This window comes from Rhinopithecus roxellana, chromosome 8 (assembly GCF_007565055.1).
Source record: "Rhinopithecus roxellana isolate Shanxi Qingling chromosome 8, ASM756505v1, whole genome shotgun sequence".
In the NCBI taxonomy this organism is placed as follows: Eukaryota; Metazoa; Chordata; class Mammalia; order Primates; family Cercopithecidae; genus Rhinopithecus; species Rhinopithecus roxellana.
In genome coordinates, this window is record NC_044556.1 from 68902377 (window position 1) to 68919934 (window position 17558).

General features: G+C 45.2%; 1 long non-coding RNA gene across 1 annotated transcript; it reads left to right on the top strand.

Moving 5' to 3' along the window:
- The first annotated feature begins 5 nt into the window (after positions 1-5).
- On the top strand, positions 6-3593 carry LOC104669838. Its single transcript, XR_004058924.1, has 3 exons — positions 6-60; positions 1124-1312; positions 2551-3593. It is a non-coding gene; the product is annotated as an uncharacterized LOC104669838 (long non-coding RNA).
- The last annotated feature ends 13965 nt before the right edge of the window (positions 3594-17558 follow it).

Consider the following 17558-nt stretch of genomic DNA (forward strand, 5'->3'; position numbering starts at 1 on the left):
TGTCAAGGATACGTGTCACCCTTGGTTCCTTTTAAAGGGGAGGTGGACAATAAAATACAGGTAGGTTTGGTATTAAAATAATGGGTGCCAGAGGTTTCACACCGGGTCCCCTGCATCTGTTATTAGACGAAGATCAACACTGGCTGAGTCCCAGTTAAGCTCCAGTCCAAATTATTAGGAAGAGAAATATTTACCCTTGGTTCCCTCTGATATTATTTGGATTGTAGGTAAAGCAGCCTTTAAAAATATGTATGTTGCAAACATCTGGCGAATACCCTTCACTAATTCACTCACCCCACAAAGACCAAAGAAAGCTGTTCAATACAGGATTTACAGTTTTGACGCCTGGGCAACAAACTTTAAAGTTTATTAGGCAAGAAATTTCAAACGCTTTAATCTCGGGCTCTAACATAAAGCCCTAGGAAATTTACTTCGGTTTGACATTTCTTGCTTGAAAAATAACCAGCAAAATTTATTTAGATAATGTGGCTCTTAAAGATCTCCTTAGGCTTTGCAAGTTACAAATGCAAGCGAGCCTCCGGCCGCAGCTAGAACGTCCCTTTCACCGGGCATAGTAAACGGCTTTTAATAAAGCAGCCGCGTTTATGACCTAAAGATCCTATAAAAGCTGGGACTTGCAAGAGCTGCGAAGCAGAAACATTCATACACAGTCTATTAGACACTCATTTTTGTAGGTAGGAGGAGGACAAGTAGTTTTCGTGTGTCCCTCAAATTTAATTAGATCAAAGGTTGAATCATGCTGCGTCGTGACAACAGGGTATTTATGAGGTGTGTTACAAGTACACTGGCCAAACACTACCAATGCCTTCTACGACACACGTACACACACACATACACACACACACACTCCTTTCTAGGAAATTCAAAATTTCAGCCTCAAATTCACCAAACCGTAAAGAGGATATTAAGCCCTCCCTTTGAATAAGAATAGCGATGTTAGTATGTCCGAGTCTATCCCGGCAGGAAACTTTTGGCACGAATTTCAAACAGTGAAAAGAAGAGAAAAAAAAAAATCAGGTCGGTCAGGTTAGGTGTCCGTGATAAGAAAAGAGATTGCGGGAGCATCCCCAGCCGCCTTCTTTCCCCTTTTGCCGCCCCACAGACTCCCCCGACGCGTCTATCACGGCAACAACACAGAGGAGCGCATACACACCACTCACACCTCCAACTATTGACTGTTGTATCTAGTGTTATAACCGGGATGTGACAGTTTAGTCTGGGAGCAGAAATAACCAACATGCCCATTAGACACAGGATGGAATAATGCTTCTATTGGTTGGGTCCCTTCGAGGTAAGCGGGTGTATTGAGCGGGGAAATTTGGGATCTGAAAATGGATCAAAGCTACTTCCTTTCTTATTTTTCGTCCTACTGGTTTTCTTTAAGAATCTTGGTTTGTACATATAAGCTAGCGCCAGCCCACAAATAAACTGGTAGGAGTAAGGGCTATATACCTTTCCACACCTTAAAACCATCTGCTCAGTTTGACATTTAAAAGGGCGGAGAGCAGAGAAGGAGGAGGGGGGAGGAGGGGGAAGAAAGGAGGCAGGGACAGAGAAAAAGATTCAAACGCAAAAGAAATGGCTTATACTTTAGCCCACAAGTTTGTGTCAATTGCACATAGTGCTTGAATGCACGTTTTGCACACACCACGCCCGGGAACTGGCGGCAGGAAAAGTTCCTTGAGAACCCCAGTAAGTCCTGTGTCACGCCGTGGGGAAAGGCAGGCCTGAGTCGAAGTCGGGGTAACCCGCTTGGCGAACAAGGAAGCTTTCCCACCCCCAGCCTCGGCGGCGGAGGCTCCCGGCTCGTGACGCTCTGCCGCGGCGGTTCGCAGCCCGCATTAGGGTGCAGGAGCGGCGAGTTGAAATAGGAGCGCGTGCGACACTAGGCGAGCGAGATCGGTTCGCAGCCCAGCTCCGTGAGCTGCCTCCGCGCAGCCCTGTCCCGTGTCCTGTCCTCTACTGTCGGGGAGGCGTACAGGCCACACTCCTGACAACCTCTCTTGCTAGAGTTGCGGCACTCTCCTGGGTCTCGGGCTGCCCTGGAGCAAGACTTGAGGCCCGAGCCCCCTATCTCGGGCAACTCCCGCTTTGTTTTCTGATAGGGGAGAAGCCTGGAGACGAGAAGTCGCCTAGATATTGGCTCCATCTCTGAAACCAGCCGCCAAGCCTAGGGTTAAGACAACTCCTCTCTTCGCCCCATTTCCAACACAAGCCCAGTAACTTAAAAGTTAACGCAAGTTCTGACTGGTCTTGTAACAAACCCTATCCGTGCAGGTTGCATTTACTTGTTTATCTGAAGGGTGATCTGTGTGTTCTTAGACAAACTTGCAGTTATCACTCGTGCATCTGGTTCTGTGTTGAATACACTTCGCCTTGACATTTCTTCGGTGTATGCTCACGCCTCCTATTCTTTCTTAAAGCCGTTAGGTGGGGGCAGGAGGGAAGACAGTGTGTATAAGTAATTTAAAACCTTACAAACAACGGTTATCAGATCCTAAACAAACCAATTCTGGGAATTTCAACCAGATTCAGTTGAGAGGCAAACGTGGATGTGGATTTTGGAGAAGGATGCCTAAGGACTTCCAGGTCACCCACCCACCCACCACCACCACCACCACCACCACCACCACCACCACTATCAGCACCCTGAAGAAGGGAAGAGAGGAAAACCAACCCCAGGGTGCAGGCCTGCCTGCTGCAAGCTTTCCAGAGGCAAAACTGACTGACGGCCTCTCTCTCACTCTCATCTCCTGTGCCCAGTGTGACGCCAAGCCCAACCTGGATTTGTTCTGAATGGGGGGGGGGGGGGAGTGAAATACCACAAGATCAGTAGCAAGTAGCAGCTGCAGCGTTTTCTCTCCTGGGAACCCCACTGCTTAGAAGCCTCCCGAGTGATGTTTGTTTAACCAACAGCTTTCAAAGTAAACAGAAGCCAATCACTCCAAAGAAGTTGAAATATAACCCTTACAAGAATTTGGTTCCAGGGGTGCTGGCAGAAGGAAAGTAAATTTTTAAAATGAGAAAGAACCCACTCCCAAATAAAGAGTCTGCCACATTGCTTTAAGGAATGAAGAATTGTCATGAAAATATAAATTCATCGAAAGGGTTCATTACAATAAGTTGGCCTCGAAGAAAATCACTCTTCGCCCACAAAGACACACCCGCGGGGATGAGGGGGTTGTCAGTGATTGAAGGGACACACTACTACTTGATTTTATGAAAGTGGGCGAAAACAATCAAAGGGAAGTACGTTCCCTGCCCTGGAGTAGAAAAGTGTAGGCTGGGAGCTCTTCGCCGCCAGCTCTGGCTTTGCCTCAGGCACCGAACTTTCCAATACCAAGATATTAACAGATGGTGATGAGCACAAGGAGGGCTGCTACTTACATAATCCAGCCACTCCGCCCGGCTGCCCAGAGCCCCGCGAGGAACCCGCCAGGCCGCGCGCGCTCGCCTTCCGAGGGCTGCTCCCTGACCTAACTCGCCTTTCTCCAACCCCACCCAGCTTTTGAGGTTTAGCATTTGGAGAGGCCGTGATTGAAAAAACCAAACAAAAACAAAAACACCCAAAACATTGATTTGGCTGTGCTTTGTTTTCTTCAGTCCGTAGTAGTGAAGAAGCTGGAGACCCAAAGGCCGAGAGAAACGGAGGGGATGCCTTCGGGAAGAAAGGGGTGCTCTCCCCACGTATCTGGGGGTGCCCGCGAGTGGAATTTACACAATTTACAACACTCGTGCCCACCATCTTTGGTTCGAATCAGCATATCTTTTGCTGTCGCTTAAGTACAAAGGCAGCCTCGGGCCGCAGCCCAAGGGGAGTGGGGTGGGGTGAGGGTGTGAGTGTGAAGGGGACGCCTTTGCACGCGGGGGCGCAGTGGGCAAAGTTACGCAAAGCCTCTGGGCACCGCTACACTTCCGAGCTGTGGCAGGGTTTTAAGCGCTCGATTCCGCTCGCGGGGAGTCCCTTTCGGATGCGTGGCCGACTGCTGCCTTCACACCCTCAGCCGCCTCCCAAGAGGCCCTGTCCCTCCTGGTGTGTCTGTGTACCTCCTCTAGTGTGCCAGGGCACGTGTGATTCCCGAGCCTCCTCCCTGACTGCGACTCTGGGCCGCCGAAACCTGCGAAGAATACGCCTGCGTGTGTTGGAAAAGTTTCGGGTTGGGCGGGAAGGCTGGGAATCTCCTCTCCAGGCACTCGGCGGGAGAGGGGCTTCCTCGCCCGCGGCTTCCTCCCTGTGCCTTCCTCCCTCTCGGACCTGCCCTTCCTAGCCTCGGCCCCGCGCTAGGTGTCGCGGCCTCTCCCACCCGAGAGAGCGAGCGCGAGATGCTGCGGCTGCCGCGGCGCAGCGCTCCGCAGAGGGCGCGCCCCTCCTGCCTGCGCGGCCAAGTGGGGCTCCATGCCGCCCTGCCAGTCCCTCCTCGCCCCGGCCCCGTGGCACTTGCCTCTTCCCGGGCCACCGCAGGGGCTGCAGCCTTGCTCCGCTAGCCTGGGCTCAGTGCACGCCCGGGACGCAGAGGGCAACCACCTGCTCCCGGCGCGCCACAGAGCGGGGGAACGTCGTGGCGGCTTGGGGACGTCGGCCGCCGCCAGGCCTGAGTTGCCGCCGCGACCTCCCCTCCCCCGCCTCCCGCCTGTTGCTGCGGGGACAGCCGGTGGACGCACTCGACCTGGGAGGGGGCACTCCCTCTCGGGACCGCGGGAGGGGCGTGCACGTTTGAAGGGATGGAAATCTCCCTTTCTGCCCACCCCCTTTCTTTTGTCAATTACTCTAAGGATGTTTGGCCGTTACTCCCAGCTTCCCTCTTTTTGGTTTTTCATTTCAAGGGTGTGAATTCGGGGGTGCTCCATTTTCAGGGGTTTTGGTGATAGGACTGAAGTTTTCCACATTGTCCATCTTACCAGAAGCTATTATTCAGGGTGAGGAGTGGGCTAGAAATAAATAGGTGTAGGCCTGACCCAGCAGAAAGAGAAAGACGCTCCCAGTTTGGATGCATTTGGAGAGAGAGTAACTGGCAAGTTGCATTTTGTTTAAATTAGAGCAAGATGAAGTTGAAAGCCAGATTTCTATAATTTTTCTGGTAATATTTCTTTTATGAAGTATCAAAGTGTCTGTTTGCCATCATTTTGAGATCAAAAGGAAAATCCATATGCTGTATAGTTTTTCGAAATTGCTATTTAAATATGTTTTAAATGTTTTGTCCAACGTGGAGTAGGCTGCTTGGAGGCAAGGCTGGTGACGGGAACAGCGGGATGGTTTACTGTGGAGTGGTGCTTCCAAAGACCTAGTGAATCATTAGAATCACTGAAGGCGCTTTTTTTTTTTTTTTTTTTTTTTTTTTTTTTAATGTAAAGATTTCTGGGCCCACCCCACCAAGGTAATCAGAAGAAGGACCTGGGAATCTGGGGGTCACCCTGTGTCTTTAATTACTGCTCAGCTGGTTTGTTACTGACTCTGTGACCTTGATTGTGTTACTTAATCTGTTTGAGCCTCAGGTTTTATCTGTGAAGTGGGGATAATATCCAAATCATAGATTTATTGACACACTTCTACATGACTAAACTTGTTCAGCACATGACTAGTGCTCAATACTTGGAAGGTATATTGCCCACAAATGTGTGATCTGTACACTCAAGCTGACTGATGTGTTTTCTTATAAGGACCTGTCCCTACCCCCAACGTTTTGGTGAAGCAGCTGGACTGTCATGGGATATGTATGTGTATGCACATTTTAGCTCATGCATAGTTGTCACCTTTATATGATTTCCCCTCCTCCGCCTTTTAGGCCATAAAATAGATTAGAATTGGCACATTTGGAAGCTAGGCCCTGTGCTCTTGGACCTAGAACTGTCCATCAGGCCTCCTGGCAAAGCGGGGCATTTACCAATCTGAAGTCTGCTTCCTCCTCCACCCCACCCCCACCTTTTTTGGCTCTTTCACCTTCCTTGCTTTATAGATGGCAAACATTTCCTAAAGAAACCGCTGGTCAGACCAATGAAGCCACAGGACAAAAAGTTATCTTCGAAAGGGAACGACAAGAAGGAAGAAAAAGTCAGCATTCCTAGGTAAAACAAAAGCAAATGTAGATCATATGTTATGTGTTTTTACATGTTTGACTCAACAACCTCCCCCAAATCCATGTAAAGTAAAATACAACCTTTCATAAAGTTATGTTCAAACCAATGAATACAAGCATATCCCAAGGTGATTAGGGGAGATCCCAGCCAAGGACAGCTGTGAGAAGGGAAAGGAAGCTAGGCAGGAAGGTGCCATGCCTGGCTGTGACTGCAGTGATGGGGGGAAGAAAGCCAAGGAAATGGAACCGGCTGAAGCAGCAGACAACAGATCAAGAGGGTTGACAGTTTTTCAACTGCGGAGGCCTGTGAGCAGCTTATTAAACATCCTGAGAAAGGTGTTTTGCTGGTAACCTCAAAAGGCTTGAGACAAAGTAATTGTAGATTCCTGGGGGCAGGAGGGGGGGTAAGGAAGGGATTGCCAGCGAGGGGCAGCGGTGGGCCCAGCCCCTAGTGAATGGACCCCAGGGGTCAGGGCGGGGGCACTGCACTCTCTGAATCAGGGGAAGAGGAAGCATCACCCCTAGATGCCTGTCCTGCTGTCTGTGGTCTTTGGGCAAGTGCGGAAGGTTCCTGCTCTCTGGCTACTCTCTCTGTATTTAGGTGGGAAAAGTCCGTGACTCTAGGGGACAAAAACAAAGGCGCCCCCCAAAAACTAGAGAGAAACATATTTGGGGTCAAGCTGTACAAAAATGGATGGCAACTTCTGGCTTCTCCTCCCCAAGCACCCACCTGGTGGAAAGAGCTCTGTTCCGTCCACTTGCAGGTGGGCAGGGGGCAAAAGCTGAGTGGCAAAGGGTGTTGGTGGGTGAGTTGGGGGAGAACGGGATGGGGAGTGCTGGGGGAAGTGTGTCCGCAGAGTGTGAATGGGCGGGACAGGGGTAGTGTGTGGCTGTGTGTGGTGGGGGAGCAAGGGAGTGGAGTTGGGGGAGAGAGTGTGGGTGGGGTCTGCTGGGGGAACTTGGAACTGGGGGCGCGGGGGAGGTGGGTATAGAGGGATGTTGGGTGGGCGAAGAGTGCCATTTTCCCCGGAGGAGGCCCGGGAAACAGGCGGGGCGGGAGGCGTGTGGAAGCCTTGTTTGAGGGGCGGAGGGGCAGGCCGGAGAAAAGGCGAGGCGGGAGGCTAAATCTGGCAGCTGCTCCAACCCCGGCGAAGGCCGACGCGTCTGGGCTTCCTCTCGCCTAGACTTTTGAAGCGGCTGACTAGCTAATCCCGGGTTGGCGGAAGGACTTGGACCCGCAGCCTCGGGGGCCCTGCGTCCGGACTCTCTCCCGGGGGACGCTATGGGTGGGGAAGCAGGTCTGCCTTGACTCTCAGTGCGGGTCCCCGGCGCCCTCTCAGCCAACTGGAGGTGCGGGCTGCGCCTTGGTGTGTGCCCCCCTGCAGCGCCTCGACAGCGCCTCTCACGCCAGCTTCCTTCTTCCTCCCAGCTCCATCTTCCTCCGTCCCCTCTCTAGGCCCTGCTGCTCCTTTCACTCCTCTGGGTCCCTGTCCTCTGCCCCACCGTCCTTTTCCCACCACCATCAGGCAAGTTCATCCCCTTCTCTCTCCATTGCTAATCTTCTGACGGTGTTGCTGCGGAGAGCGGGAGGGGGTGCTTAACCCAAAGTGGACTCAAAGAAAATGGAATAATTCAATTCATCAGATAATTACTGTTTGCAAGACACTGCTAAGCATGGCAGTTGGTGACCCTTTGAGGGAGCAGAGTGGACCGAAGGATTCTGGTTCTGACCCAGTATGGGCAATTATGATCTGTGTTTGATTTAGGCAGATCTCTGAAACCTCAATTAGTAACTCTAGTCTAGCAGGATCTGGATGAGGGGCAGAAGTGTCAACACCTTCTTCTCTCCTATTCCAAAGTGATCTTTCCGTGGGAATGCGGCAAGGAGGCAGCAGGCATAGTGAAAATGGGCGGCGATAGATACTCCCAGCACTTCCTGAGCACTGCTATGCCTCAGGACTGGGACAGGTGCTTTACACCCCACAATTCCCGTTTCTTGATTCCAAAATACAGTAGATTATAAAATACACCATTTAAAAATGGCCTTTAGGAGAAAAGGAAAACATGAGGATCTTAAATGCACAATGGACTGTGAGACACTGATTTCAGGAACATAAAATACGAGAAAAAGTTAATCTTAGAAGTGAGGAAATAAAGTATAGTGTATGTAATTCTCCCAACAGCCCAGAGACGAATTATCCCTGTGTTTGAATGAGGGAACTGAGACTGGGGAAGGCTTCACCAGTTGCTCAAGGCCGCAAGGCCAGTAAGTGGCACAGCCAGAATTGGAATCCAGGTCTGCCTGTAGTCTGAGCTAGAGCAATTTCCCTTAGGGCACGTAGCTTCTGCAGGGATTGGGCTGTGTCAGCCCTTTTCGAGAACGCTGTTTTTGTCTTGGCCCTTTTACCATCAACACCTTCCCCCACCCCCAAGCTATGGCTATTGGGGGGAAAGATAGGAAATAGTTAAATTACATTTTTCACATTCAAAATAAAGTATTTAAAGGGTAAAAACCATGCATGCCAGGTTTTGCTGTGCACCACAGGAAGTTGATGAATTCAAGGATCCCTGTATTGCTGAAAATAGAATTGTAAAAAATAAAAGGGGTGGGGGGAGAAAGTGAACGAAACTAATCCTATTAAACGTGGTAGCATGTTTTTGTGGCACGCAGGGAGAGATTAAGCACAGGAAAGGGGATAAGTACTGCTTCAGTTTCACTAAACTAATGTGACAACTTGTCATTGGAGATCTTTACAGCTTGTTAGTAGATGACTAGCTGATTCAGAAGTGTTTTCTATCATTCCCTTTGTGTCCCCATGAGTTTTTTTAAATTTTCTTTCTTTTCCTGTTTCTTTCTTACTCATGCTGCTCTATTTTGCTTTATAATCCTCAGTGTCTCCCTCAAGTCAAAACATTTAGCTGGCTCTAATCAAGATTTGGTTTTGAAAATGCCCCTTGACCTGGGGTTGCCCAGAGAAGCCCTTGTTCTTCATCCTCAGCCCCAGGACGGTCCTGTGGCTTGAGAAACTGAGCTTCTGGGAGAAAAGCTCCCATTTCGGACTTCACTTTTCTGCAGTCCTTCTCTTTTGCCCTTCCTCCTTTTCTTTATTTTTTGTTCTATCCTTTTATTCTTTTCTTTTTACCTTTAATTTCTATTCCTCTATTCTCTTTTCCCCTTTCTTTGTTTTTCTCTCCAAATTTCCTCTTCTCACTTACTTTCCTTCCATCTTCTCTTCCTTAGAATTCCTTTCTCTTCTTTCATTCATTCCAGTAACTATTTTCCCTTTTCTTCAGATAAGACAGTTACATTCATAGAGAAAAGCTATGAATATTTGATGGTTTCCAAGTTGAAGTAGCTCCCGGTGAAGGGGGCAGTGGTGTGGGGAGGGGCAGGGAGCCCATCACAGACCTGCAGGGAACAAAAGGCTGATCAAAGTGAAGAGGGAGCCAGAAGTCTAAGCTCCACCACTGTCTTTCCAAAGCAGGTGTCTAGCTTGTTTGGAAACCTGGCTGACCGTCCCGCTCTTTTGCTTTGGCATCACTCTCTCCCACTTTAACCCTCCCCCGCTGCAACTTTCCCCATCGGCTTACCACCAGGCGAGATGTTGAGTCAATGGAAAAACAACATTCACCAACATTAAAGGGAGACTGTTTAGAAAAGGAAGGCCCTGCTGAGGTGCAGAGGAAGCCTGTGCATTAACACGGGCCACCTCTTATCTGGGGCAGCTGGGCCTGAGCTGCCTGTACTCATTCCCTGGCTTTGCCAAGGGGCCTTGGGGAGTGAGGGGCGGATTCTCACCCACGGGCATCACCAGAACTTTTAGAGACAAAAAGCAAGTGCTTTTTTTTTTTTTTTTTTTTTTTTCTCCGAGGGACTTAACTGGAAAACCTTGAGACATAAACACTGTTTTGCAAAAGGCACATTTCTCTAAGCCTCTGTCTCTGGACGCTTGTCACGTGGACCTGGCCCCTCTCATTTTCGGTGCTCTTGAGGACTCCCACGCCTTGTAAGGACTGGCCATTCGGCCCTGAATGTGAATTACCGGGAGGGGCAAGCTAAAGTGGCCCAAAGGGAAAGAAGAAAAAGGCATGTGTGTAGGTTCACTCTGGCTCTAAATTGCTTACCGTTAAGTCTTGAGCCACCTCCTGACGGAAAGATAAGGTAAATCCCTAATCAGTCAATAATTAACCATAGCTCCATTAATGATCCAGTCAGCCAAATCCTGCTGACACCTTTAGAACCCTGCTTTGGTGGGAAGGATTAGGCAGAATCTTTCGACAGAAAGGCCCGTCTATTCAGACTGCCATAGACCCCACTCATGGGCCATCACAGAAGGAGTAAAGTTATGCCTGTGTCTGCCAGTAAAGTCCTTTCTGGGGTTAACTCTCTAGGATAACTTCTGGAAATTTCACTTTTGGAAATCTCAGTGTGTGTGTGTCTGTGTGTGTGTGTGTGTGTGTGTGTGCATGTGTGTACACAGAACAGCTTGGAGATCCAATCTGGTTCCAGATTGGTTTAAATCAAATCCCAGATGTGCTCTGATTGTTGCTACATTATTCTTTTGAGAGGATCATATTTTCTCTCCCTTGCCCGTGTTAGTTTGTAGTTTATTCCCAGTTTCTCTAAATATTCTGGTTCCTTGTTTCTCAATGTTAGTTCTTCTTCGATTTGTGATAAAAGGAGAAGTGCTTTTGAAATGATAAACAACCCCACATTCCTATCAAAGCATGAAAATTAGTTTTGAATTTCAAATAAGTAGAAAATTAAAAGACTAATAAATATTTGATTTTGGTACTTCTGGTGGATCTTTTTTCTTTTCCTTTTCTTTCTTTTTTTTTTAACTTCTTACAGAAGCAAATGTTTACAAAGGTAGGCTTAGATCTTTTTTTTTTTTTTAATTTTAAATTGTGGGCTTTTGGTTTGCTTTGCTTTGTTGTTCTAGACAGCATTTAGTATGTTACCAGATGCATATAGTTATAGATATTATACCATTAGATGAGAAAAATCTGTATAATCAGTGTGGTTTAAGTGTTTCCTAAGGTCAAGTTGTAGGTCATGAACCTATGCCAACCAATGAACTTTGGTCTTAATTTTATGTTTAAACCACTTGAAAAATGCATTCTTTTAGAAAGAGAAATAGAGTACAAGAGTGTGGTATGATATGAATCCATCTCTATCCCAGGAATAAAGAACAAAGATCGTTTGGCTGTAAGGGAGCTCTTCCTGCATGAGGAAGATGGTTCATTCAGCTATACTTCTGTTGGTTCCACATTTCAGCCTCTGTAATCACCAACACACTATTGTTCTCCTCTCCTCATAGAACCCAGTAGTCTGGGTGTTCAATTAATCTTTGGCTGCTTCAGGGAGTTGCCAATGAGTGGAAATTCTGCCAATGATCTGTGACACCCTTTTCAACAAACATTAATTGAATGACATTTCTTTTTTCCCCAAATCATCCATCTGTCCTTTCTTATGCAACTTTTGAGTTTCAAAGGGTAGAAGGCAAGCTTTCTTTTGGTCACACATGTGGCCTGAGAAGACAGTCTATGTATCGAACACTATAATCTACTGTAGCCTTGTAAATAATCTAAATATTCACCAGTCTGAACCAACATGCTAAATATAAAATGAATTTATTCAGCCTTCTTTTCCATTTGCCCATGAAAACATCTTGCTTTTGTGAAGGCCTTTGGAAAATGTAAGATCCATGGCTTCTGTATGCTTTTTAATTGTTTAGGGGTACAAACGGGAGTGGAAAAGTAAGGTGAAGGCAGTAAGAACATTTTCAAAATTCATAGGTTAAAAAATGTAAGATCCAGTTTTTTTTCATTTATATATAATTTTTAAAATTGTTTTAAAGTGTCAAAAAGTATCTCACTTATAATAGTGTTGTTTAGTAAAGCAGAGAACATACATCAAGTTGTCTCTGAAATCCTGTTGCTTGGATATTAAAATGAAATTTAAAAAAATGGAACTGGTATCTATTTTTCAGAAGGTCAAAAGGCATTTATAATTACACTCATGATTTTTGAGTATCATGCTGATGAGGCTAGGAAAATGTAGACCTTAACATTGCCTTGTTTAGTTATATTCACTATGAAAAAAAATGTTGTTTACCCCTCGGGAATTTTCTTAAGGAAAAGAAAAATCAATCTCTATGAATGAGCAATATTTTTCTCCCCAAGGGATATTGATTTGAACATTGACTTCACAATGGGTGAGTTATTTTCCTCAGACTCTCTACTATGAATTGTTAGGTGACATGTCTTTTGTGAGCCAATAAACATGTTGTTTCTAGTGTAGTAATCTCATCTGGGAGACGACAATTGCTGTAGAGTGGTTGGTTTGTAGTATTTCACCTTTTGCATGTCTGCATTACATATTCTTGAGAAGTATATTTCAAGTTTAAAAAGCATTACCTCTCATATTCTCCTTGGGAGAAGAGTTGGCAGTGAACAGTTTCTTTCCTATATGCTTCTTAACTGTATGCCCTCTAGGCTTGCGCATAGACCCATGACTCATGAATAGTCTTATAAATGTCTTCGTGATTCCCTTTTCTCTCTTTATGCAATGGTATAATATTGGCACCTTTAATTTTGAAAATAAAACAAATATTCAATTCACCAGATAAACCATTCTTTAAAGGAATGCTGTAATGGGTGGAGATAAGAGCAAGGATAAGGACTGTAGAATTCTTGTTAATGGGAGTGATCATACTCTATCTGTTGGATTCATGCATAATATGTTTTCTTCACCTGTAATTCCAGCACTTTGGGAGGCTGAGGTGGGTGGATCACTTGAGGCCAGGAGTTCGAGACCAGCCTGGCCAACATGGTAAAACCCTGTCTCTACTAAAAATACAAAAAATTAGCCTGGCATGGTGGTGCACACCTATAGTCCCAGCTACTCAGGAGGCTGAAGCAGGAGAATTGCTTGAACTTGGGAGGCGAAGGTTGCAATAAGCTGAGATTATGCCATTGCACTCCAGCCTGGGCTATAGAGGGAGACTATCTCAAAAAAAAAAAAAAAAAAAAAAAAAAAGTTTTCTTTATTAGTTTTCTTAAAGAACACATTTAGAGTTTATATTAGATTGCTTTGAGCTGATTTCTTTATTCACTTATTCTTTGAAAAATATTAATTTACAGTTCTACCAAGTGCCAAATAACTGTACTTAACACTGATGATATCAAGACCCACCAGAGACACTAACAGTGCCAAGAAGAAATTAGGTAGGATGGCTATGGACACACATTGACACAAAATACTTTAGGAGTCCTGAGGCTTAGGTTCATGGTAATTTGGAGTATCAAGGAAGCCTTCAAGAAAGAGGTGAACATAAGCAAGTAATTAGTCACACTGGGGGCTTAGGAGAGGAGCAGAAGTGGGTTTATGTCCCTGTTGCAAGGTGAGAGAACTCTTAAGCAAGCCTCTGTACCTCTCTGAGCCTTAGTTTGGTTGTCTTGTCTGTACACGGGGGATAGTAACAATATCTGCCTTACGAGATTGTTGTGAAGATGAAATCAGAATGCATGGAAAGGCCTCAACACTGTGCCTGGCACAAAGCAGGCACTCAGGAAGTATGCACTAGAAAGGTGGAATAAGGGTGACATTTTAGCTCAATCCCTAACATTTATTCAACAGATATTTTTTGGGCACCTGGCACATGTCATGTACTCATGCTGGGTCCTAGGCAGAAGACCAGTTGTGAGCGTGAAGAGGGATAGAATGACAGGCAGCTCATGCAAAGGCATGGAGGATATCTGTCCCATGTTTGGGGGGCCTGGGGTGGCCTCTTGCTGCTGGAATTCAGAAAACCAGGGTAGACCTGGTGGAGGTGGAGGTAGCAAAGTGTTGTCCTGCCACACTAGGAAGGGCCTTTTGTGGTAGTAATGGCCTTCAGGCAGTCAGGAAAGAGACAGTGAATCAGTTCATCTGTGGTTTCTCAGTTTCCTCTAACTTTTCCACGGGTGTGTATTGCCTTTTGGTAGCAGGCTGGCTAGGCTACATTCTCTTCAGGAACAAAGGCTGCTAACTTTTTGTGGTCACCACCCTCCCCACATTGCCTATTATAATCAGGTGCTTCTGGCTGATACTCAATAAATACAGTTAAGTTTTTCTACTTCTCTATATTCTGAAATATTCCAGCAGCTTCTCATACCCAATTTCAGAATGCTCACATGAAAATGCTTCCTTTTGTGCTTGTCAGAGAGATTCATGAATTAACAACTTTGGCCATGTCACTGCTTAAAACTCTCCGTATTGCTCTTGGAATAAGTCTACAATTTTGAACATGTCCTACAAGATTTTGGATAATCTGGCTCTTGTTCATGGCTTCTGCTTCATCTCTTGACTCCCCCTTTCCTCAGCATGATTCCATATCTCTGGTCTTTTCCCCTTTATTTCAACCCCACAAGTACCATTATATATGCTGGTGTCTCTCCTTGAAAGGCCTCCTAACCCCCTCTCCAGACATGCTCTTCCTCATTGTTCAGGGTCCAACTTAAAAGTCATTTGTTCAAGAAAGACCTCCCTCATTTCCTAGGTTAGAAACCCTAATTATACATGCTCATAACTATAGTTTTCTTTTATTCTGCTTTTCCTAATGGAAATGAATAGTCTCTTTGGACATAAGCTTTCCTTATTCAACAGCATTCTTTGAGCTCTTAATGCGGCCTAAATGTTGGGTACACCACACAGGAAGACAGTCAAAGTGCCTGCTTCTTAGAGCTAGTATTTTAGTAAGTGATGCAATGAACAAAAAACAAATACAGATATGATATGATGTCAGATAGTGATAAATACTTTGGAGAAAAGCCAAGCTGGGTAAGGGCACAGAGAGGACCGAAGATGAGTTGAGGATGTTAAGAGAGAAGGTTATTCTGTGTAGAATTCCCATTGTCTAGCATGGTGTCCTATATCTAGAAAGCACCTGACAAATATTTGCTGAATGAGAATCACATTGGTGCAAGTAGATCTGAAGGAGTAACAGAGCTGTGAATAGGGCTAAATGGGTTATATAATTGTGCTTCTTTCTCCCCAAGTTCCTTAATTACATCTGAGAAAATATAATCTGTGCATTAATTCTGTATTCAATATGAATTATCCACCTTGATTCTCTGCTAAAGTTGATTACATTCACACCTGTCCAGTGGTAATATTGCATATTTTCTTAATTGCCACGGGCGAAATCACAACTGGTTGGTGAATGAAATATTTATGCTTTGAAGAATTGGTGTTCTAATTCCTTTCTATTTATACTGATGATCAATTATTTCTCAGTGAGGAGGAGGCGAATTTTTTCTGTGATCTATGTGCTTCTAAATGACTAATGAAGTCAATCTGGGCCTGGCAGATTTTGCCACCACTTGGACAGACGTAGCACTCGTGGACGTTGTGTTACTACTTCTCAGCTTGCTGGTTCCCTGTTCCCTTTGCAATGATCTCATTATTGGCATTTTGTTTTCAAAGTGTTATCATTCCCATTTTGCATTATGCCTCTGTGTGCTGTGTGTGGAGTAGTCTTTTTTTATTTTTTCAGATGGAGTCTTGTCTTGCTCTGTCACCCAGGCTGGAGTGCAATGGCGTGGTCTTGGCTCACTGAAACCTCCGCCTCCCGGGTTCAAGCGATTCTCCTACCTCAGCCTCCAGAGTAGCTTAAGTCACTGCCTGCCACTGTTCTTTCAACAAAGTTTACTTTCTTCAAGAATATTCTGAAGATTAAATGTCCTTGATTAGCAAATTTATTTTGTTTTAATTGGGAGAGGGGGGACTTATGCTTTCATGAACATCTTCTTTAGTTCAATAAAAAACTGGACTTGGGGCCAATTGGAATGGGGATCAAGCCAAACAGTGTTCATTTTCTAAATTTTGTTAAAAAACTGAACAGCATGAGGGAAACAAGGGACAAGAATGGTTCCTTTCGTCTTCTCCGGACCCTAGCACCCCTCTATGTGCTGTTACCTGGTCCCGCTTCTTCGATGAGATAGTGTCTTTCCCTACCCCAGAGACCTTTTCTGGTTCGGCACTTCTATAGCTATCAGTCCATTTCTCTGTTGTATCACTGTTTGGACAAAAAATGCCAATCACGTCCATATTCTTAAGTTAATTTTCATTCTTATCCACGCTATTTGGGGCTGTCCCACCTCTCTTTCTGTGAATCTCTTTATCTCCGTGACCAGATCCCAAATTCAACTCCCCAATAGAAAATCACGTATTTTGTATCTGCCATTAACCAGCTGCCTTAGCCACCCCTTGCCCTTGCAATGAGGTCTTCATGTTGCTACTCACAGGATTGGTTAAGAAAAATACTGAAAAGAACTGGAATCTATCTCCATCACGGTGTTTCTTTTAATGTTAGCAGTTTGTAAATATATATATATATATATAACTTATCAGCTGCTCCTCCTTTCCTCAAAGTATAAGCCCTATAAAATTTGGGAAATGTGTGTGTTTTGTTGACCAAAATATGCTTGATGCTGTCCAGAGTAAACATGCTGAATGAATCTCTACGGAATATAGGAGTGAATGTAGAGGAAGAGGAACTTATTTAGGAAGGATTTTCACTCGCTCTAAAGAAGTGAAATGAAAGCAAACTTTGGTGATTTTTGTCTAACTGTGGGCAAATTGGTGTGGACTGAGAAATTCAATTAACTGTATCCATCAATTTTTGTCTTTGGGGAAGAGTCATGAGACTAAGACCCAGAATTCTTGGTCCCACCCCTTTTGTGGCATTAAAAAAAAGCCCAAACTTGGCATATTATACCAACCAGATTTTTTTCTTTGTCTCAAAAAGGCTCAGCTGAACACTAGATTCTTCACCCAGTGCAACAATCAAAAACTCAGAAAACCTCAGCTGCCTCAGATGATGTCGCAAAACCTTTAAGAATGCTCACTGCTGAGTTGGGCACAGGTCCAGCAAACACAATTCTTTCTGCCAGTTATTCAGGGTCTTTGACAGATTAGGTGGTCTTTTTTATTCTTCTTCATCTTCTTTTTTTTTTCCATCCTCTTAAAAGGCAGTTCAGTTTACCTCTAAGCAAGACATTAGCTCTGGCTACCCCAAATAACATTTTAATTGAAGTCTCAGTCCAAACAAATGCCCGGCCTCTTTATTAACCCCAACAGTGTAATTTTTCAACCTAAGGCTGATTCAGGGGGAAACTGTCTCACTTAAACTGCCATGCAATGGAACATGGCAGTTTTCCTCAATCAGTCTCTTTTCTGACCTTAATTTGAACCTTAATCTCTTTTAACCATGTTCTCTTTATTAGCTGCTCATAGCCGTGGCACAATACTAATTTTCCTGTTTTTAGACTATCAGTTTACAAAGGTATTTCACTCCTCCTTCTACCGCCAAATGTAATTAGGGTTTCATGAACATTTCTGAGAAAGAAAAGTTAATACTTATTCTTGCTTTTTTTGTTGTTGTTGTTGTTTTGGTTTAATAATTTAAATAGCTGCTT